The 23,702-nt window shown below is 36.6% G+C and overlaps 1 long non-coding RNA gene across 2 annotated transcripts in view; it reads right to left on the bottom strand.

The window, feature by feature from the left end:
• Positions 1 to 23,702, bottom strand: part of LOC308195035 — an 86,202-nt gene that overhangs the window by 36,601 nt on the left and 25,899 nt on the right. The window contains exons 8-14 of one of the 2 annotated variants that reach the window (XR_013951168.1): positions 23,310 to 23,362; positions 21,435 to 21,601; positions 19,597 to 19,624; positions 19,129 to 19,249; positions 8,789 to 8,946; positions 8,070 to 8,109; positions 347 to 3,632 (exon numbers count right to left, since the gene is read on the bottom strand). This is a non-coding gene — a long non-coding RNA (uncharacterized lncRNA). The remainder of the gene's footprint in view (positions 1 to 346; positions 3,633 to 8,069; positions 8,110 to 8,788; positions 8,947 to 19,128; positions 19,250 to 19,596; positions 19,625 to 21,434; positions 21,602 to 23,309; positions 23,363 to 23,702) is intronic. The other variant, XR_013951169.1, reaches the window with a different exon arrangement.

Below are 23,702 nucleotides of genomic sequence, written 5' to 3' on the forward strand. Positions count from 1 at the left end.
ATCTGAGACCCTAGTATTCTACAGCTGTGATCTATCGCATGTGTTAAATTGGCATGTGAGTGAGGTTACGATATGGAAGTTGCTCTGCTTTTCAATGACTTGCTTTTAACAGCCCTTTATTTCTAACTCCTGCCATTTCTGATCACTTCTGTCCCTTGAGCGTGAGAATGAAGGACTCTGGTAAGGTTTTTCCAAGATCTTTCTAGCACTGCTTCTGTTAGCTCTTTTCATTTCTGGTTGGTTTGCTTGAGCTACTGAGATTATAACCCACAGTGTGCAGTCTAACTGCCAATGTCTCCTCCTAATGGACAAAGTTGATGAGCTTTCAAGGTTTTAAAATTCTTACCATTGTCGAACATCCAATTCTCAGGTACATTCATTCTTGTCATTGATCTTTACATATTCTTTGCTCCATGTTGTCACCTTGCTTCAGTGAAGCCTGCTTATAGAGATGTGTCACAAATTACAACACTGTTGAGAGTGGAATCTGATTAAGTACATCACCATTTCTCCATCTGCTCTTTTTGTTCTGAGCTGACTGGTTTGTCTCCTTACATTAAAAGTTTGAATGCTTCTTTGACTCCCTCTTTTGATCATATCTGCTCCTTATCAAGTGTTTTATCCCACTACCATTGATAACTGGAATTGCACTGCAGCAGATAGGGGAACTTGTTAAAATAGACATTTTACAATGGTCCTGAAAAAATAACCTTCAGTATATTACCACCTGTAGTAAATATGACTGCTACAAGAATTGTGACTCACATAAACTTAATTCAGTGCATTCTTTCCTACCCTGAGAATATTAAACACCAACATCCTGTTAATCAACTGTTCAAAAAATTATTTTAATGACTTCTAAAACTGTCTCTGTGCTGGGAACTGTATCTCAGCTGTCATATGAGATCATAAAATGCAAATGCACTAAGGTAGGTCATCAAATGTGGGATTATTCTCTGAAGTATTTTGTTGAGTGTTTCTTGCAAGTCTAACAATTACCAGGAAAATTTGGGCAACCAAGAGTCTGCATATAACACTGAGGCACAGATAATCAGCAAAACACTCTAGCTTAAATTCTTCCCCATGTTGAATTCATTTCCACAGCCGCATATTTTCCTTGGTGATCTTACATCTAAATCTAAATTAGGCATAGCTCCAGACTGAGAATACTACAATGATTCAGTTCTGCTAGTTCTAGAAAGCTGCATCACACCAAAATCCAATGAGAAATGAATACACTTTACATTGATATAGACCATATGAAAAACATTATGGTCTTTAGCAATTAATTTCAGTTTTAACTGTGATGTTTTTTTCTCTAATAGCTTGTGATACATTTCTAAAAATTTGCATTAGATAAGCATAGAGGAGAGAATTTGCCAAGGCAAGCAAGAAAAAAGTGTGTGTTTGTGGTGGCTTTACTCGGGTGGGTGGCCGAGCTCCACCACAACCGCTCTCTCACTCCCCCTCCTCAAAGAGGAACGGGGAGAAAATACGATGAAAAGGGCTCAAGGGTTGAGATAAGAATGGGGAGATGGCGAAGTAATTATTGTGATGGCCAAAACAGGCTCAGCATAGGGAGATAGTAAGATTTATTGCCTATTACTAACAAGCTAGAGAAGCAAGAAACAAAGGAAAGAAACCAAAAGCAACTTCCCTCCCGTCCACCCTCTTCCACCTCCTCCCCCCCGAGCGGCGCAGGGTAATAGGGGTTATGGTCAGTCTATAGTGCTTCTTCTCCGCCACTCCTTCTCAGTCACTCTTGTCCCCTGTGCTGTGGGGTCCCTCCCACGGGATGCAGTCCTTGCTGAACTGATCCAGCGTGGGCTGCCCACAGGCAGCAGTTCTTCAAGAACTGCTGGGTCCGTACTATGGAGTCCGTACCACGGGGTCCATCCCTCAGGAGCAAACTGCTCCAACCTGGATCCCCCACAGGCAGCAGCTCCTGCCACGTCACCTGCTCCTGCGTGGTCTCCTCTCCACGGGCTACAGGTCCGGCCTGGAATCTGCTCCGGCAGGGGTCTTCCGCAGGCCGCAGTCTCCATCGGTGCAGGTCCACCTGCTCCACCGTGGTCTCCCCCATGGGCTGCGGGGTGGAACCCTGCTCCACCACGGTATTCCATGTGTTGCAGGGGGACAGCCTGCTTCACCATGGTCCTCACCACAGGCCGCAGGGGACTTCTGCTCCGGCGCCTGGAGCACCTCTCCTCCTCTTTCTTCACTGACCTTGGCACCTGCAAGGCTGTTCCTCACTCCTCTCACTCTCCCAGCTGCTGTGTGGTGCAGCGTTTTTTTTCCTGTCTTAAATATGCTCTCACAGAGGCACAAAACAACGTCACTTATTGGCTCGGCTCTGGTCAGCAGTGGGGCCCTTACCTAACATGGGGCATCTTCTAGATCCTTCTCACAGAAGCCACCCCTATGGCCCCCTGCTACCAAAACCTTGCCACGTAAACCCACTACAGTGTTTAAGAACTACCTTCAAGCTGCAGAGTGATATATTCAGACTTCATACTCTGAAAGTCTTAACATTTCAGAAATCAATGTATAGTCAGTCAAGCAAGCCACAAATAAAATGAACAACTTGTACATAGAGACTAGACACAGGGATACAAACAATTGAATGAAGACATAACTCTGCTGCAAAATGTAGTCTTCTTCCTGAATTCCTCAGTTCAGAACAAATTCTTACTTACTGACTGTAGTAAATACATTTCTGATGCTAAAAGATTTCCCAGAGATCTCGGGGACAAGAATATATTTTAATGTAAAATAATTCATATTTTCTGTGGGTCAAATATTGCAGAGAATTCTAAAGCAATCTTGGTTCAGGATTACCAAGGAGTACCAGCTAAAAACTATTAAGGTTGAGCAAAAAGAAAAGAGATCTCGAAATAAGAAGATGTGAACACAGATTGAGAGAAAGCAGACACACAGGCCCAATTTATATGTATACACATATGCAAAAAAAATTTGCAATACAAAAAGGAGGCAGGAGAAAAAAAATCATAGAATCATTGAATCATTCAGGTTGGAAAAGAACTGCAAGATCATCTAGTCCAACCTTTAACCTAGTACTGAAGTCCACCACTAAACCATGCTACTAAGTTTCAAATCTACACCTTTCTTGAAGACCCACAGGGATAGTGACTCAATCACTTCCCTGGATGGCCTATTCCAATGCCATACAACATTTTCAGTAAAGAAATTTCTCCTAATATCCTACCTAAACTTCCCCTGGTGCAACTTGAGGCTATTTGTCCTTGTCCTATCACTTGGTGAAATGTGTACCAGTATAAATGCACCTGTATAATAAATAAATAAGTAATAAAAAATAATTGTATTTGAAAACACAAGAATGAATATATTTAACAAACAATTTTTTAAACTTCAGCAGCTGAGGAACTAAACTGCAGACCAGTTCAAATCAGTCTTACCACTTAAAAAAAAAAAAAAAAAGTGATCTGGTTGCAATAAAATCTTCATGCTTATATCTTACCTTATGATTCACAGTTGTAAAGCTCGCGCCCTTGAAAACGATGTATTGTAGAGCTGGAATCATACAAGTTACCTTTTTGGAAGTGGGCGACATGAGATACTTCAAAGAAATAAGAGAGTGGAAATGTACTTCTCTGAAAGACAAGAGGAAAGTCTAAAAAGAAAATTTCTCCCTATAAATGAATCAGACTGGACCTATACAAGTTAGTTGGTTCAGAGTTTAAAGACCAAGTACACTAGACTTAATTTTTCTTTTATTTCAACAGCCTTTTTTCCTGTAACCACAAAAATATTCGACAAACTTAAATTAATGCAGTTTCTGTAATTTAGACAATTCTTAAGTGATTTCATGCAAACAGATAAAGGAGAAAGCACTATTTCCATTAGTAGCCATTGCAGAAATATGATAGATATTTAATATGCTCTCACCATCCTCAGGCAGAAGGATAAAATAATAAAATGGCTTCTGATAAAGCCTTTTGCCTGCCTGAAAAAGGTCTAATACTCAAGGAAGAGAAACAGGTTCCTGAAATGACCCTCGGAAGCTCTCCCAAATGTGTTACCATCCATTTTCAGATCTACTAGCAGAAAGTTGGTGAGTGGACTTTATTTTCCTGTCCGGAGTACCAGCTGATTCACATCTACCCTGATTAAGAGTAAGTCAAGGCTGGTCAAGCCTTGGAGTGTTCACTGCCTGTGGCAAAGCTGCCGGTGGCAGGAACACAGTACCATGACCTTTTCCTTTAGGACAACAAAGTGCCTCCAGTACATGAACTCCTCTATCTCATTTACTTAACATGTAAACTGTGATCGTACCAGCATGCCTTTAATAGACTTTATAAGGCTTTAGGATTGCTAACATTCTATAGGACATAGTCCTTGCAAGTGTTGACCAAAGCAGCCTTATTTTTCTGCTCAAGTATTATAACTCCATAATGTCAAACCAAGTTGACATTTTTTGGTTTTCAAACCAAGACATACAAGCATTAGGAAAATGCATGAAGGAGTTTATATCTAGTTACTATGATGCTCCGCCTTTCTTACAAGAGGTGGAAAGACAACAGGTCTACTGAACATTATCTGCCTCAGGGTAGAAAAAAAATATAAAATAGTTCAGCAATTGTTTTGAAATGTAGGCTAGAAAGAATTAGGGCTTTAAAAAGGCTGTTAATTCTAAAATATCTGAATAACTTGAATCTGAGTGCTTTCAAGCCTGTATGTCTGCATCATAAACTTTTGAAAATGGTTCATAACAGCAATAATCCCAGAGAGAGTTGCCATTGCTGCAGTTCCTTCCTATTTTAGGGGAATGTTCTCTACTCTCATACTTGCCTCGGGCCATTAAATAATAAAGAAATAATTACCAGAAAATTCCTTGGCAACTGGGTTCATTATTAAAGCAAGATATTGTTTACAAAAAATAGTTTGTTGTTTGTTTGTTTTTCAGAAATGACTTCACATGAAAAGTAAACAAAAGCTGATTTCTTTCCAATGCAAATTTTGTGTTTGCAACTCAACTCATGTGCAACAAAGGCGAAATAAGCTAAAATATAATGGGTGATATTAAAGTAAGGTTTGGAGCCTGACGAAAGCCAGTTTTGGAAAGTAAATGCCACATTTGGAACCAGATTTCTAAATAAATCAGGGATTACAGTCTGGATGAAGTGTACAGTGTGTAGCCTGCAAATGGAGGCCCACAGTTTCTAGGTTTTAACTAAGTACAACCTTATAGAGTCTCTTTCCTGTTTGTCCCTTCAACTGCTGTTTTATTTGCCTTGCCTCAAATGCTCTCACTGTGCATTTTACAGATATGATTTACAGGATTCAGTTACCCACAGATAAATAACTGGGGTCATCTGAGGTGCTGCTAGACACCTGGAAAGGTGCAGGAGTTCACTACTTCAGTGTTTGCCTGCTGCTGCAGATTTCTTGGCTGTCCTGAGCATCCAAAATGTTACTAAATGTCTCTGTTTAGGCCACTGAACCCAGGCCAGGGTGTCTAATCCTCCATTCCTCAGTGAGGTAAGGGGCCCCAAGAGCAAATCAGACAGCTAGGTAGCTAGCTGACTACCAGGCTGAACCGTACTGACACCAGGTAACGAAGAACAAGAAGGCTGCTTTGAGATGACTGATTTGACTGTTCCCAGTATTATAGATGATCTCAAGACTACTCCTGAAACAGCTGTTTGACCATTTCAAGCACAGCAGGACTGTGTGCATGTTTCTAATTTTCTTTTAACCACTTCTAATCAAATGTTCTTAATCATAAAAAATCTGATAGATCAGACAAAATGCAATCTAACAGCAGAGTGCATGGGCCCTTTGATTTAAAGAAAAGACTCTTGCAGATAATAGTCTCAAGTGCAATTTTGCAAATTTGGTGAGCTCTTGAAGTTTAAGATACAAATAATGCACTGACAGAAAATGGATGCCCATAACAGGTAAAGAAGGTGGGCTGGCCATGAGGAAGACAGGAATCTTTTATTTTAAAGGCTACAAATGTATAAAAGAAAGATGAAAGATAAGGTTTTTCATGTCTCATACTGCCTCAGCTTTCTGATCTCTTGAATTCTGTATGAGTCTTACTGTTTACTTGGTGTAAACATTGTGCTCAGAGATATTAAGTGCTTGAGGATCACAGATTTGTTCCTGTGCAATGCAAAGCAAAATACTCATGATTTTTAATTCTGTTACTGCATTAGGGTTGTTCAGTAATAGATAAACAATTTCTTGAATTCCTTCTCATTAAGCTAGTTGTGTAAAACACACAGGATTAAGTGGTAAATATAATAAAATTAGTAAAATAAGCTAGAATGTGTCTATCATTTACGATAAATAACTGCATTTAACTGCATTAAATTACCCACAGCAGAATTAGAAGGGCTGAACACCTACTGATGTATTCTACTATATGGTCTGCATGTGTATGTGTACCTATAAAGCTACTATAAGGAAAGGAAAAATGAAGACACTAGCGTCTTTTCAGCTTACATGCAAAAATATCATTGATCTCTTTCTCATGAATAGCCTGGTAAAAGTATTCCTGAAAATATCATTGCTAAGGAATATTAACCCTGTGTAAAAACTGTCCAGAAATAGCTTATTAGACAAATTATCATATTCATCTGACTTTGCCCAGGAATACTCACCCATGTAAGAAATTGTTCTAACGTTTTCTATAGTTTATGAATGAGCTGTCTATACAGCATTGCATTACACAATTAAAGCTATTACTGTAAAATCCAGGAAATTGCATTCATGGTTAATTGCATAATTCATGAAGCCAGGCAAAGTGTGGGGTTGGTAAATATGTAAAACTTTTCAATCAACTCAAGTAGAATGAAAGAGGAAAAACACATTATTATTGGAGCTTTATATAGAAAATAAATGTTGAGTGGAGAAATGCATTTTGTTTTACATTCTCATTTAATGCTACAGAGGAAAAAGTGATGAGCACTATAAAAATAAGCAAGAGTTACCTTGATATTTTTCTTTTTCTGTTGTGGTATAGACAGAAAGACTCAAAGATTTCAGCTGCTTATTCAATCTAGTGTTGATTAGCTTGATTTACAAAGCTCCTAACTGAAAGTTGATAGCTCTGTACACTTATTTTTATTACTTTTGATAGGAGCAAGAGGTGAAATAGGAAGAGATAACTATCTCTGTCATGCAAATATCTTTGAAAGTATAGAATTGAATATTAAATGAAACATATACATCTGAGCCTTTAAGTTATTTTTGTACCAGTTCCCATCTCTTTCAAACTTAAAACACTTTATTCAAAAGATCATTAATACATTGCTATAATAAATCATTTTTAATGATTATTTATTTTAGCAATAAATCTTTCCAATCTTGGTCATCTAAGTGCTATGGTATATACTTATGGCTATTACTATAATGCTTACCCTATTACCATGCTTAAAATTTTTATTATATAAGATGCTCCCTTTTTTAACATTCTAGAGGGGGAACTATTTATTAGAGCAGGATTTTGAGTACAAGCAAAAGGAAAAATTTCAGACTAACCAAATGCTTTGCCTTTATTCACATTTTGTTCACACTTATGCTGTTTATTCTCTTTTGTGTCAGGAATATGTTAGTAGCCAGCCAAATAAAGCATGACCATGAGTATTGTAAGGGTTTGGCCTCATGTTTGTGGCAGAGCTCAGCCAACAGGCTACCAGTATGAATGTTTGGAAATAACAGAACATCTGCAGGACAGATAGGGGAAAGCTGAGGAGAAAGCTATTGCTCATCCATTCGTCTATAACCACCTCCAGTTCCTGTTCTGGGCTTGGCTGTTTTGATATACCTCAATCTAATCATATAAAATATGAACACACCCCAAGGCTTAACTTAAGACTACTGTGCTAACCTCTTTGAAACAGAAAGATTCTTGTTTCAGATGAAGTTGGTAATGCTATGGGAATAACCTAGGAACCAAGCAAGCTGCCCTTTGGGTTAGATATCTACATCAACACTTTATTTCTGTAAAAGCTTCTGATGTCTGTTGCCTGGATATATCAGAATACATACTGAGATGTTTAAACATGGAATAAAGAACTTACCATGAAAATGGATCCTGTAATCTCTGCAGAAATTTGTGATCTAGGAAAGAAAGGACATGAAAGCTAAATGCTGGGAAGTTGCTAGTAGATTGCAGCTTTCTCTTGGATGCATTGAGTGACTGTGTTATTTCGAACATTGTTTTATAAACATTGTCACCTATAAGCATAGCTGTGTTTTGCAGCAGACTGTTTTCAGTCAATGCAATACACATAAAAACATCCTACATGAAGTCACTGATACTTTTTTTCCAGCTAAGAAGAATTTGCCTTCTCTAAAAACAAACTTATTGCTAACTACTCTGTAGGGCTGCAGCAAGACTAAAAAATTACATAGAAAAACATTGACAACTATGAATTAATAAGCCAAAGTTAACAGTCCCTCACAGTGATTGCACACAGAATTTGAAATGTTCACAAATTAAGAAACAAGAGTCAAATATATTCGTTTTTCTCAGAACCATACAGTTATTTGCCCTGCGCTTGAACTTCAAAATGCAATTCAAACTCCACAGAACATAGGAGATTGTAGTAATCCACTGCTAAGTCACACAATAAATGTGAATTGCAAGTCACGTTATCTGGGATGGAGTTGCCACATGAAGAACACAGTAGCATTTATTACTGTTAATGGTTCCAAGAATGTAGTCTGCAGATGGTGCAATATTCTTTCACAGATGTAAAGATTTCAGTATCAAAAAATTAATCAAAGACTTTCTTACCTGTTTCCTAGTCCAACAATATAAAATTCTGATTGATATCAGTATAGCACAGCAAAGAGCAAAATAGCTGTTTTTACCAGCTCTTCTGAGAAGCTTTCAGATTTTTAATTGCTTTGCTTTCCTTAGTATCTCTCTCTCAAGACATGAAATCTGAGCACCTGATAAATAAAGTTGAAGAATATCTAGTACAATAAAATATAAATGCAAAATATTTAAAATAGAAGAACAAAGACTTTTGCTAGACTGTTTTCAGTAACATTACAACATCCACTAATAAGATGTCTCACAAGGAATTTGGGAATTTTGGAATACTGGTACTAAAGAAACAAATGTGAATATTCCAAAAAAGTATCCATACAAAATGAATTATCACAAGAAACTACTGATTGGTTCAACATGATACAGAAGCTGGGTTTTTCCTTCCTTCTGCTCAGTCTGAATCTAAGGGTCTGTCTCACAATGTCCTTGTCTGCAGGGGAGGAAAAACAAAACACCAACACCACCCTCCCAAATAAATAAATAAATAAATTCAACCAACCAACCAAAAACGTTCCTGAGAAAGACATCTGATAAGGAAAGCTGGGAAGGACAGTTTTCAGGTTCTTAAGATATACCTACCTGGACTTCTAGTGGTAAGGTCTGAAGTGATTTTTCTGGTTAATCTCTGACCACTGAAGGGCTTGTCATGCCATTTTCCTAATAGCTGTTGCAACAGCTGCTCTTCATATAAAGATCTACTCAGTGTGAGACATAGTAAAATTTTGTTGTTTTCTTATGTATCCTTATTAAATGAAATGACCACCTGTTCAGTGTCACTGACGACAAAATGAAAACTGTCCTGAAGTAAAAATTTTCCAATCTAAACTTGTTCATGCAGTCCCAATACATAATTATGCTGTAAATAATGGAACACCCTGCCAGGGAACTGCAACTGTTCAATGAGCCTTAGGTTTTCTACAGAAAATGTAATTAATTATAGGCAACCTAATCAGAAGTTGAGAGTTGACACTGGCCTTTCTACACAAATCTACTCTTCCACAGAGAAAGGATTAACAGAGCCCTGGGCTTTACTCATTTATAGCAACACAGACTAGAATAACACAAGATAGAAAAAAGGTATTGGAATCATTTAAGGAAGAGATGAGATGTTGGTAGATGAGGGAGGAAATAGCAGTAGCTAAGATGAAGATAACAAAATCTGGCAAAGTAAAGCAGAGTAAAGCAAAGAACAGCTTTTTAATAACTGTACATAGACAAATAGGAATTATAGGACTCTAAACAAAGGGCTAAATGAGATCACTAACTACATAGTCTAAAATGCAGTCTATATGATTTATAAATGCTTTTGATGTTCCGTTGTGCTATCAGGTTTAATAATTCTTTCAAAACAATTTTACCTTTAGCATTCTCTCTTCATTCGTATAGCGTGGTATAAAAACAGAACATCTGTATTCCAAAGCATAAGAGTGTTGCACTGTACACATCCTTACCCTTCTCACTTAAAAATGGAAATATAAATAGTCTGAATACTGTCTACTGACAGATGAAGCTAATGTACGTGGAAGAGATCAACAGTTTGGAAGTAGAACTGTGTCACTTACCAGGACATAACATGATAACCTTTCAAATGAAATACAAATAAATTATTTCAAATGCATTTTATACAAATGAAGCAAAAATTAAAGTTCACAGTGTTAATTGCTAGAATTCTGGAAACAGTTAGCAATCTAACTAAAAGTTTGTCATATAAATGACAAGTCCAGCAATTTCTCTTTAACAAGACATAATGAGCTTACATCTGGAAGTTCCTCTGGGAATAGAAAACACATCCTGTTCGAAAGTGCGATAATTTATGTCTTATGAATCTACAATTAATTCCTCCAAAAGTTAACTTTTCAGTGAAACTCAATACTATGCTCTGCTTTGTGTCTTTCTATTGAACAGCTATCTCACAAATTTTAAAACTGTATGTATTTCCTTGTAGTGAAAAGTCGATCATTCTCTATGGAAATTCTTATCCGTTCAGTAAGCTGGAATTAAAATCATAACCATATTTTTCGTTTTAAACCTGAGACAACTCAGGACTCTGTAGTGGGTTTACGTGGCAAGGTTTTGGTAGCAGGGGGCCATAGGGGTGGCTTCTGTGAGAAGAATCTAGAAGATGCCCCATGTTAGGTAAGGGCCCCACTGCTGACCAGAGCCGAGCCAAGAAGCGATGTTGTTTTGTGCCTCTGTGAGAGCATATTTAAGACAGGAAAAAAAAAACGCTGCACCACACAGCAGCTGGGAGAGTGAGAGGAGTGAGGAACAGCCTTGCAGGTGCCAAGGTCAGTGAAGAAAGAGGAGGAGAGGTGCTCCAGGCGCCGGAGCAGAAGTCCCCTGCAGCCTGTGGTGAGGACCATGGTGAAGCAGGCTGTCCCCCTGCAGCCCATGGAATACCGCGGAGGAGCAGAGTTCCACCCCGCAGCCCATGGGGGAGACCACGGTGGAGCAGGTGGACCTGCACCGATGGAGACTGCGGCCTGCGGAAGACCCCTGCCGGAGCAGATTCCGGGCCGGACCTGTAGCCCGTGGAGAGGAGACCACGCAGGAGCAGGTGACGTGGCAGGAGCTGCTGCCTGTGGGGGATCCAGGTTGGAGCAGTTCGCTCCTGAGGGATGGACCCCGTGGTACGGACTCCATAGTACGGACCCAGCAGTTCTTGAAGAGCTGCTGCCTGTGGGCAGCCCACGCTGGATCAGTTCAGCAAGGACTGCATCCCGTGGGAGGGACCCCACAGCACAGGGGACAAGAGTGACTGAGAAGGAGTGGCGGAGAAGAAGCGCTATAGACTGACCATAACCCCTATTACCCTGCGCCGCTCGGGGGGGAGGAGGTGGAAGAGGGTGGACGGGAGGGAAGTTGCTTTTGGTTTCTTTCCTTTGTTTCTTGCTTCTCTAGCTTGTTAGTAATAGGCAATAAATCTTACTATCTCCCTATGCTGAGCCTGTTTTGGCCATCACAATAATTACTTCGCCATCTCCCCATTCTTATCTCAACCCTTGAGCCCTTTTCATCGTATTTTCTCCCCGTTCCTCTTTGAGGAGGGGGAGTGAGAGAGCGGTTGTGGTGGAGCTCGGCCACCCACCCGAGTAAAACCACTACAGACTCATCAGAACTTAACCTTTTTATCACTAAAATAAGGGACTAAACAAATGTTTCTTTGCTGAAACAAAGAGTGTGGGCAATATCCATATACAGAAATAAACCTAAACAACATTCAAATAATTTAAATTAAGGTGTTATATACAAAAACATGCAATTTATAACTGAGACACCCTGCTTACACACGTATCTAACATAGTTGAAATCTCTCAAGAATTCTTGGTGACAATGTTGCTGGTAAGATTGTTGTTATTGTTTTTTGGTGTTTTGTTGTTGTTGTTGTTTTGGGAAACACCACTACCATATTGATATTTTATATTTCAGTAGCATTTTTTATATTTCAGTAGCATTTTTATGTGCTTATCAGCAGACAGAATTTTATCATTCATGAAAGAAAGGAAAGTCCTTACATTGACAAAAAAAATGCAATTACAAACCTATTAAGGATTCTTGGTAGAATCCTTGTGATTTAGGAAATCACTCCCCCACTCCCTTACACAGACACACACACACACGCAATTATATTTCTAAGCAGCATTAAGAAGATACCAAGGCATCCTCTAATTCAAAGTAACAACCCACCGTAGAGGTAGCTGTTAAAATACTTATGACATTCTGAAGCAAGCTCTCGGATAAAACAAGCAAGTGAGATGTTGTCAAAAGTAAAGCATCTTGTGATAGAGGATGATGAAAATAAAATGCCATCTTCCAAGAGGAAGCCTCCATACTGGAAGTCGTTGCTGTAAGTTATAATTATGGGAACTATGAAAATCAGAACTCAGGTTAAATTAGTTTTGCCACAATTTCAGTGGAAATAGAAAACTATAAAAGTGTTTATTTCCAGCTAGCGTTTAATTTCAGGTAAGACCTGTATAATATGGAACCATCATGATTTTTTTCTTTGTAAGGTGAAAATTATGTCCCTCACAAACTTTTCATTGTATTGTACCATCAAAAATTCTGTTTTCCAAACCATATTGCATATTCTAAATCATTAAAAAAATTGGCTTATTACTCCACTAGTGGACATCACTATATTTAGACCCATGCCAATGACATTGCTGTTTCTATAGTAACTAATGTACTTCAGATGGGAAGTAGCAAATGAAAACTGGAAAAGATGAAGCTGAAAAATAGTTAGAGTAAATCAACTTTCTGCAGTTATAGTATATTTCTGCAAAATGCTCATTATGCCTCTGGTTCAGGATAAAGCTCAATCTCTCACTTGTTCCATTATCTTGGGAGAAAACTTATTCTAGAGTGGAAAGCTGCCACAACGGTTTCTGAACCATGTAGTAATAGTGTTACAAAAACTTGTAGGAGTAGGAGACCAGCCTTTAAAGACTCTGATATTTTACCCAGAGATTTAAGAAGCCCTTGATAAGGACAGGATAATTGAAGGTGATTAAGATATTTTAATGTAGGATTTAAAATAAATAAATAAATAAAATAAAATCCCAGAGAAAGAGAATGAGCTGGGAAAAGGAAAAAAGGAATTGGCTTAATTCACAGTTGACAAAAGACTTTTATAATCTTATATTTAGAACAGATTTATCTATGCCTACTTTTTAATCCAGAAAACTCTTATTACATTTCATACATCTTAAATGAGGGCTAGAAGGGTAGTGAGAAAATACAGATGTTACGGAGAAGATGTATAGAACAAATTCCCTCTTAAGTATTTTTCCATAAGTCAGTTTCCCTTAGCTAAAATAAACATTGTGCTGCCAGTACAACAACTGGAGTAATAACAATTGTTCTTATTCTCACACTCAAAGAAGCTCAGACAGTTGAGTGCAACAGATTTGCACATTCTTTATTGCTTTTTAGTGATATCCATTCAAAAGGAAAACCTGTGTTTGCTGAGTTGAAGGTGGATGCAAATTGCAGTGGAGATTAAAGGGAAAAGGAAAATTTAGAAACAGTTAATATTGATACACGATATTATTTACTCTCCTGAATATTCTTGCTAGGCTTCCAGCTAAGATGTGATGTCTTTGACACAAATAACAGTGACATTCTGTTTACCATCAATTTATGGTTTCTACAAGATGAAGTTAGCTGAAAATTGTAATTCTATAAATGACACAAAAAGCATGACAGTACTTACATACAAATGATAAGTACTAAAATAATGTTTGAGGACATCTATCCTTAGCCTGTCATGTGTGGTGAACACCCCGATGTAATTTAAGCTGCTTAGGCATTATTCTGCAAAGATTGTGGTCTGGATATATGTCCTTATCTAGTAGGCAATTTTCCTTACAAAATGCATAGTGAAAAAAATAATTTCAAAATGACTACTTTCACAAGTATCTGCTTTCATTTATGTGACGAAATACATACACGTGGATATCCGTATGGTTTCATTTTTTACTGCTATACTAAGTATATACAATGACAGTCACCTCCTTCCATATACTTGCTTTTATGGCAGTGCTTTCAAGACTGATCAGAAATAACTTAACAAATAACCTCTCTGCAGTTTTTACAGCATATTAACCACATCTTGAGGTAGCTAACTATGTCCAGAAAGATGCACGTTAGAAGCCTGTCTTGCCTGGTGATTGGTACATGTCTTCACTGAAGTAAAATGGTGTTAAATGTAAGCAATTGTAACCAAGGTATTTTTTTAAAATAACCAAGTTATTTTAGCTATCTAAAACCTGAGAGGTAGTAAAACAGTGCACATTGAAGATAATTACCTAAAGCAGAAGGAAAAATCTTCTAGGAAGTGAGTATCAAGCGAAATATAAGGTTACCAATAGATACGTTCATTTCCATGTCCAGTGAATTTTACAAGAACATTCCAGAGAATTAAGAAGTGCATATTTCTCTGGGCATGAAATTATCGTGTTTTGTGTCCAAGTCCCTAAAATCAGGATCTGGCCTCTGTCACAGATATTTTTGAGAAGCCTCATTCACTGTTGCATCTAAGTGTCAGAGTATCACAGTTTATTGTCACAAACTAAGCTTTAACTATGTTTCCTCTCAAAGTTCAACTGCTTTGTTTGATAATATTTTCTCTGTTTAGATAACTCTCTCTCAAAAAAAGTTGGCTTTCTGGAAAAAAAAAAATACTATGGATATTAACTTCCATATATATAGAGAGAACATCTGAATTACAGTTTCCGAAGTTCTTTCTGAGTGTATAATTAAACAGGTCCTTGACAAGGTGATTTAATGTATTTGATGTGAATGATGGAAAGCTTCTTTGTAGAGTAAAACTGGAAATGGACATTACTTGGAATATATTTTGTCAGTCTGTGCTCTAAAATATTTTCAAGGCTCAAAGAAAAATCAAACATTTTAGAAAAATCAACATTTTACTGAATAAACAGCAAACCTAAGCATTCAAATCAGAAAGTCTATTCTCCATTAAGAACATAATATACAGAATTTGATACATAAACTTTTCCTTTGTTTTACACTACTTTGTGTTCTGTAGTATAAAACTCTTAAAAGCTCTAAAATATAAACTACCTGGTTATGAAAAAATATTGACTGCAACATGGTTCCAGCAACTAAAGGTTGATGCAAATATAGCTATTATTTTACACGGTCTATGTGACTGCAAAGTGGTCATTAGAAACAGGTTTCTTAAGACAGCTGCCAGCTTTTCTGGTATTTCTGTCAGGTATGACTTCTAAATGGTTATGTACTGTATAATTTACTCACCATTCCTGGTAACTTAAACTTCCTTATCTTAAATTATTGATTCGTTTCTTCTCTGAGTTACATGTCAACGTACCACTCCCAACCTACTTACCCTTTCCTGCAGCACAAATATGCATTTAGCAAGTTGCTCCCTGCACATCCCCCCAGTATTCTGGATAATAACCAGCACCAAAAAATAAATAAGATTTATTGTTGGAGTTACATTATTGGAGTTACATTATTGGAGTAATATCTATCCCCTCCTGGTCTTAAAACAATTAATTCGAGAGACTAGCGTTATCTACAGGACTGCAGTAGTGACATTATCCTGTTTGTGCAGAATCAGTTAGAATCTTTTTACCCAAATTTATCAGCTGCAGTAGAAGCTGAAGGAAGAATCCACTGGGCTCCTGAAAGATTTCCCAGGGTATAGCCAATTCTAACTCAACTACAAATACTTGTGTCAATGCTTTCTAACAGTATAGCATCCCTGCCTTTCCAGGTCTTTTGACCAAGCTTTCTAAAATGCAGGATGAATGAAGCCTCTTGACTGCTTGGTATTTTTTCTAATTAAAAAGAAGTAAAATACTTTGTTAAGAATTCATGTCCAGCTTCACTAGTCAGATACTTTAGAATCAGATACTACATACATCTCTGGACTTCTACATAACAGAATTTAGAATTTAATTGAAATTAAGATGTCATGGTAGTTAAGACTGTTACATCTGGATTTATCTGATTATGTAATGTACTTATGAAAGAGCTTTCACCTTCATTGTTACTTGAATCATTTGTTTTAGCACTACACCGAACTCAGAATTTGCTGCATTCAGCACAGCTACTGCCTACATAGTGTACATTGCTGAGCTATTCATCTGAAAAAGGGCATTTAAATATGTTCCTTTTTTTTTCCCCTATTGTATTTCAACTATAATTATATGATCCACTAGCTTTTATAGTTTGTCTGTTTTACAGTAAGATGCAATGACATGGTACAAATACTGAAAAAAATGAATCATTTATTTTCTACATTAAGAACTGCATTTTCATTGTTCACATAGTTAACTAAACAAATGTCAGAATTCAATGCTTTCACGATATTTCAATCAGAATAATGATGAGTACTATAAGAAACTGAATAGACGGTATTTTTTTTTAACCTACCCATTTGCAAGGCAAAGAACAGAAAAATGTGCAAGGCAAAGTTTCAACTAACAGGAATGTAGACAAAAACAAATACTAATGTGGATGCAAAATTGCAGGTTTACCACATCTAAACATCAAGTACAGGCTGAAGCATACTGGTAGTTAATGGTGGTTACCATGCTACTTTGTAAAGGCTTTAGATGGCAATTTATGCTAAGCATTAGTTATGCTGTACTATAAATTATCGTTATTGATGTGTTTAACATTCTAGTAAGATGTGATAGACCTTCACTCATTCATTTTATTATGTCAGCTTATTTCATAACTGGAACACAGGATTGTAATTACACACAAATGTACCTGGACTAATTTTTAAGGGAATTTGTTAAACATCTGAGACCTAGTCATGTATATTCAACAATAACTGTGTAGACAGTCTTAGAACCCAAAAATTCCCTCAGAAAAGTAAAGAAACCTGGGAAGATAAGATTTTTAAATAATATGAATATTAAATGTGTGGGACCTAACAACTCAGGTGGATAATAAGTAAATGCACATTTTTGTTCACCATACTCAGTTTTGCCTCCACAGGAAAACCAGAAAGAAAAAAAAAGAAAAAAAAGAGCATATTTGGAGCAGTGTGAGGAATCTAATAAAAGAAGGTATATTACCTTAGAAAGGATATTTCTAAGTTGTATAATGTAAAGGTTTATTAGTATAAGATAACATTTATACAAATATTTTGAATGGTATTCTTATCTTGTAACCAACACCAATGGTGTGTTTCCATTTGATAAATATTTCACCTTTTCTGTCAAAATGATGACAGCTACAGCTGTGATTTGAAAGGGGACAGATATTTCTGAAACAGGCACTGTAGTTATCTTCCCATGTGCAGAACTGGCTCAAAGAGGCAGAGGATGCCATCATCCTAAAGAGTACTTTGGGTGGCCTACTTTCTGCAACAAGCTCTCGGCACAGACAAACAGAAGAGAATAATTGCACCACCACATCAACTGAGTAGGTAGCATCACTATGACATGGATACAAGAAATAGGCCTAAGACATATTATGATGAATTTCATGGGCAGTGACTCCTAAACTGATTTTCGTTAACCCACTATGTTTTCTACTTTACAACTTAACTGGAGGGTGAGAAAAGAAGTAGCCCAATGAAAACATAGGAAAGGAGTGATGATTTGCTTTCTCTTTCTCCTTTCTGAGCTTTATCTGTTTTTGTTGTTTTTGTTGTTTGTTTGGTTGGTTGTTGTTTGTGGTGGTGGTGTTGCTTTGTTTTGTTGTAATTTTTCTGAGGGCAAGAGAGGAGGAGAAGGTTCAGTGGAAAAAATCTGTTAATTTCCTGATGTGGAATGAGAAATTTTTCAGATCCAATTTTCCCAGGGGACAACATCTAGTGTAGGGAAGTTCCTAACTGCAGATACGTTAACCAGAAGTTAAGGAGACTGGTATATATGTCATTCTGCTTTTTCAAGGCTGACACATAGTCGTTTGGAAATATTATCAGTTATCATTAGCTTCAGAGCAAATATAAAGTATGTATTTTCTCCCTCAGCAGCTGCACTACTGAGTTCACTTTAGTGCAACAGCAAAATCCAATTTTCATGGCATTTGAAGAAGTATTCTGAAATGCCCAAAGTGTGAAAAAATCAAAAGATCAGTGCAGAATACATCCATTCTGGCATGCTAGTCTCTTTTGACTGCTACCCAGCGGCAACTGATAATGAACAAAACTGTTACAGCTACTGGTTCCTGCTCACATATCCTAAAGGACAGTCCTCTTTACAATTCATATGGACAGCAGAATCCTCCATTTGCAATGGCTGAAATTGGACAATTTAATATTGAGCACTTTGAATATTTGAGCACTGTGTTGCTCAATTAAACCTAGCTGTATATTTAAGTAGGCAGGAGACAACGAGTCCTACGTTTTCCACATAGCCATGGTAACGAGGAAGAAAATGACAATATTTTACTATCTGTTCATCCTTAGAATAAAGCTATAAATGCTTTCTGTTGCATACTCTTTTTTTGTACCAGTCATTGTGTTCCACTGACCTTTACAGCCTCTGCCAGAGTCTGTATAAGCATCGTGTGCCAGTGATCATCTTTGTCTTGATATCAAAAGGAAATATAAACCCTCTGATGAAGAGAATGCCCATATTTAATTTGATGATGACTGGGGATTCTGGTTGCTGCTTTATGAGGAACCATAAGGATTAACTGGCAGCACCAATGAACAAGGAGCTAGTTCAAGGTTCATACAGACAAAAATGACATGTGATTCAAGAATATGCTAATGTAAACTTGGTCTGACATATATACTAAGGAACCTGTAAATATTTTCTGAGAAGAATTTTACGTTTTTTTCTTACATTTGTGCTCTTGTGCCACTTGTTCCTTGCAAACCAGTGCTGATGTGACCATCCCATTTGTCCCAGAGATGAAGAGAGAACTGTCCTTCTAGCCATATAATAATAGACAGGTTTCCTTCTCCTAAACATTAAGGAAAATCTTTTAGAGGGAGGAGCACCCTCAAATGCACCTTATACCTTTCCCTCCATTTTGCACAAGCCTACAGCAATAGATAAACTCATTCTCCATATAACCACTGCCTAAGGACTTGTAGTCCAGAGACAGCTGCCAAACTACAAGGATGGCAGAAATGAACATCAAGCACTGTTGAAAAGGGAACACATTTCATTACTTGCCCAACAGCCCAGCTTCATTCACACTGTTGTACCAAATCCACCTGATTTTGCCTCTACCACAATTATAAAATCAGATTTGCATTTCAAAGCCCAGGATTCAAATCAGTCAGGAAAAAAGAATGCATTACTCACCATTTCCAAACTGTTTCAGATCGTTGTCCTAGAACAATAATATATTTCAATTAAATTTAATCTTATAGCTAGCAAATAATTATTAGAAGTCCCTTTACTTTATTATTATTTTCCGTTAAACAGTTGTTTTCTAAATGGAGTATAAATTGGAGGGAGTGGGGGCAGAAAACATGCAGCAAACCTAGAGAACTTGCCAGTTTGAAATTATAAGGTCTCAAAATAAGCATGTAGGAGACTCTTCAGCTGAATCATGCTCTGTACACTCTTTACAAGTGTTAACAAAGAATGGAAGAATGTCCTAGGGCCTAAATCACTATAGTACAAAATAGACAAATGATAAACTGAAGCACTGGTGATTGCAAAGCTGAGATTAGCTCTACTGAGATATGATATAATGTTCAATTTATCACTGAAAAGGCTTTCAGGAGACCAACAATGGTAGAGTATGCTTTATATATTCTAACTCATCATAAGGGAATATCTTAAAATACTCTGCTGTGCAAAACAATGAATTAGATTAACATAAATCAGTGATGGATGTAGGAAAAGGCAACCGTTCATAGTTAATATCATACAGCCCAAGACATTACAATCAGTTTCACAAGACAGAGTGTACTGACAATAATTCAGAGGTTATCTCCTTCTGGTATAGTACAGTTCTCCCTGGAAAATAACCAGAAACAGAAGGAACTGAAGCTTAAGATTATGACCAGAGATCAATGTTCCTAAGAGTACAAAGCATTTTGTAGCAGAGCTTTCTGAAACATATATAAGTTCTGAATGGATACAGCCTGGGTTTCTAAATGAATTACTAAAGTATATGAAATATGAGCTCTGTGAAAAGTGTTTTACTTGTACTGTTTAGTGAATTACAGCACTCAGCACAATGGCTAATATGTTTATGTAATATTTCACTTCACTACACAGAATGTGAGATGTTTTCATACATGTTATTTATAGCCTTACATGTTATTTATGGGCTATTTATAGGTTATTAAGATAACCTATATATATGTATGTGTATATATAAACATAAAAGCATGCTACAAAAGAAGTTATGAAAGACAGCTATGTACTGAGCTAAAGAAATGGTGTATAATAATGGTGTATAATAATAATAATATTATATATTGTATAATAATATTGATACCTGTTATCACCATTTATACACTTTATTTTTTCTTAGAATGGTAGTGCTGGAGACTTTCCTTTTCCTGAAGACCAATGCCCATTAGATTCCAGGAATGTTCTTTAAAATATACCCAGTTCAATCAGAGGCTGCCAAGGACAAATGTGACCTCCTCTGAAACTTTTGGAAAAGAGTATGTTTGTGTCTAACCCTAAAAGTCAGTTTATTCTCAAGACACTCTGCAAAGCACATGTAGCCCCAGTCTCAAAACTTAAAGATGTTCAGGCTAAATAAGAACCTACAGGACAAGGACCTGTACTCTTCAGAGAAAAAAATGTTATCCTTTTTCAACAAAAAGCACAGAAAAGAAGACTTCTAATGGCAGGTTCATAGTTTGTAAACAAAGTTGTAACAAAATAATGAATTTGAATTTAAATGATGTATCTCTGTTTCATTCTGTTTACGGAAATATTCTTTTCCACTTATTGCAAAAAAATATATATATCCTATTTTAATTCTAACTACAATTGAGAAACCAGTTTTTCATGGTGTGAAATGAAACTTCATTAGAAGTAATTAATAAAGATTGCAATATTAAAGCTGGATAGAAGTATCAACAAAACAAAAGCTGGAAATGTGTTCCAGAAATAATAAACACACATAATTTTCATTTGTATGTATCACAGAATAGAAGTCCTCTAAATATTACCATTCTTCACAATATTGAGGTTCCAGTGACTAGAATGTCATCAGCTTCTGAAGAAAACACTGCTACCAGACTGTAGAAGAGCCCAGGTTGAAGAGCTGCTCATAGTTTCTGTTTTCCTAAATACCTGGCTGGTTACCAGGAAGAACTAGAAACTTTTCATTCCACACCTGAATTTGGGAGATAAAAGCCACAGGTTTCCTCACACAAATTTGTAAGTATACTAAAATGCAGAGAGAGGAAGGAAATCTGAATCATGCATAACTACTGACTTTTTGAATTATTTAATGAGGATAATGTTCTAATAAGCCTGCTGACACCTCTTTGTCAGGAAAGGACTTTGAAAGATAAATGTAATGACAGATTAACTGGTTATGCTTGAAATATTTTAGTAATCATAGCACAGTGTATACAACTATATATCACAGAGAAACGTTTAGAAGACTCTTCAGTCGCTGTTTAGTAATGTTTTTTTTGAAAACAAACAAACAAAAAAAAAGACTTATTTCTGCTGTTTATAAATGTCTAATTCCAGAGAGCTTAATGAAGTCACTTAGAATAGAATTTGATCATATCACTGTCAAGGACTTTTTTTTTCTTTTAATTCATAAATATTTCTGAATATAAATAGCTGATCACAACTCATTTTGAAATAAGAGAAACACAGAATATTATTGATTGTAACTTGTCTATATCCAAAAATAGTCACAACCTTAAAGTTTTTTTGGAATAGGAACATCTTATCCTTATAATTTGATGTACATTGAAAGTAATCCTCTAAGTGTGTCTGAATAATTCTAGGTCAGGATAGGCTCTTGGAGTTTTATACAGAAGCAATTTTTCTCTTGAAAGAACTGCACAAACAATTAATTACAAATCAGAATATTTCCATTAGTTAGATGTTGTATGTTTTCTTATCTCTGTGCTAAGGATGGGTGATTTCAAGCACAGATGAATAACTCACTGAATTTGACACAGCAAATTGCAAGTAGTGGCAGAATCACAACCGATGGATTTTTGCTTCTAGCACTTATTTGACCTCATTGTTACTCTCAAGTGCATTTACCTGTAAAAAGGTCATTTGAGGAAAAGAACATAGGAATGGCTTATAATAGATTTCCAAAGGTACTGGATTTCCTATACAGAAAAACATTTTTGACTCATTAAAGCACAGCTATATACTCCTATTCCATTAAGTAACAGATCCCCTAGCCTAATTATTCTCACGGTATAAGAGCTACAGTATAAAACGTGCAGCTACAGTATAAGACATATATGTTACAAATAATAAAAACTATTTGGATATCACCAAAACAGACAAATCCCGTGCTAAATATTTCATTCTAAGATTTAAATTTTTACTTTCTATAGGAAAATATAATGTCCAGTCCAATTATTGTCATTCCTCTCTAGCTGGTCTACCAGCTATCTCCGTTGGAGCTGGCATTCTACACTTGCGTATTTCCAGATTTTCCCCATCACAATCATTCAGGTTAGTCTTCACAATTTAAACAGGTGCTTTATGCTAACCCAGATTATTTTCTATGAAGTGGTTAAGAAAAGTGGCAAATAAATACTCCACTACATATCAGTATGCTGAGACATAGTGATTTAGCAGGTGGGCAGAAAGAAGCTGGATCCCATCTATTACCTAAAATAAGTGCATTTGCTGTAGGACAAAGTGTTTCCATATAGGTCCTAGCCTACCAACCTCTCCTATCATGAGAGTACTCTATCTTAGTGAGAATTCTTGTTGTCTCATACTCATTTATTGGGTTTGTAAAATTTTGATAAAATGTTTAAAAATCTGGAACCAGTTCTAGAAGATTTAATTAAAAAATCAAAGGAAGTAAAATGCAAAAACGGAAAAAAAAATACCTTACATTCCTTCATTTGTTTCTTAGCTTCATTAGGTCTTTAAATGTATCTAACTGTAGGTGGAAAATTAAACACAAATCAGAATGCAGTTTCCCCCAAAGCCACAAACACATTGTTAAACAAATTGTTAAAACAACATATTTGATGACGCAGTAACACTGAATGCTTCAACATTCGTTAATTACATTAACTTAATTAAATCAAAGTATCGTTAATTGTTAGCACGCTGGTATTGCACAAGGAGGAAGGAGGCAGCAAGATTCTGCTGACAGGACAGCATATAAGAAACATTTCCAATTCCTCTATGAACTGTAGAAAACTTTATCTGTGGGCCTTATAGAAAAGCTTCTATTCTTTCTGTAAGTGGGTATATTCTTCTATCAGCATTACCAG

The sequence above is a fragment of the Anser brachyrhynchus genome (assembly GCF_964034855.1).
Source record: "Anser brachyrhynchus genome assembly, chromosome: 4".
Taxonomy (NCBI): Eukaryota; Metazoa; Chordata; class Aves; order Anseriformes; family Anatidae; genus Anser; species Anser brachyrhynchus.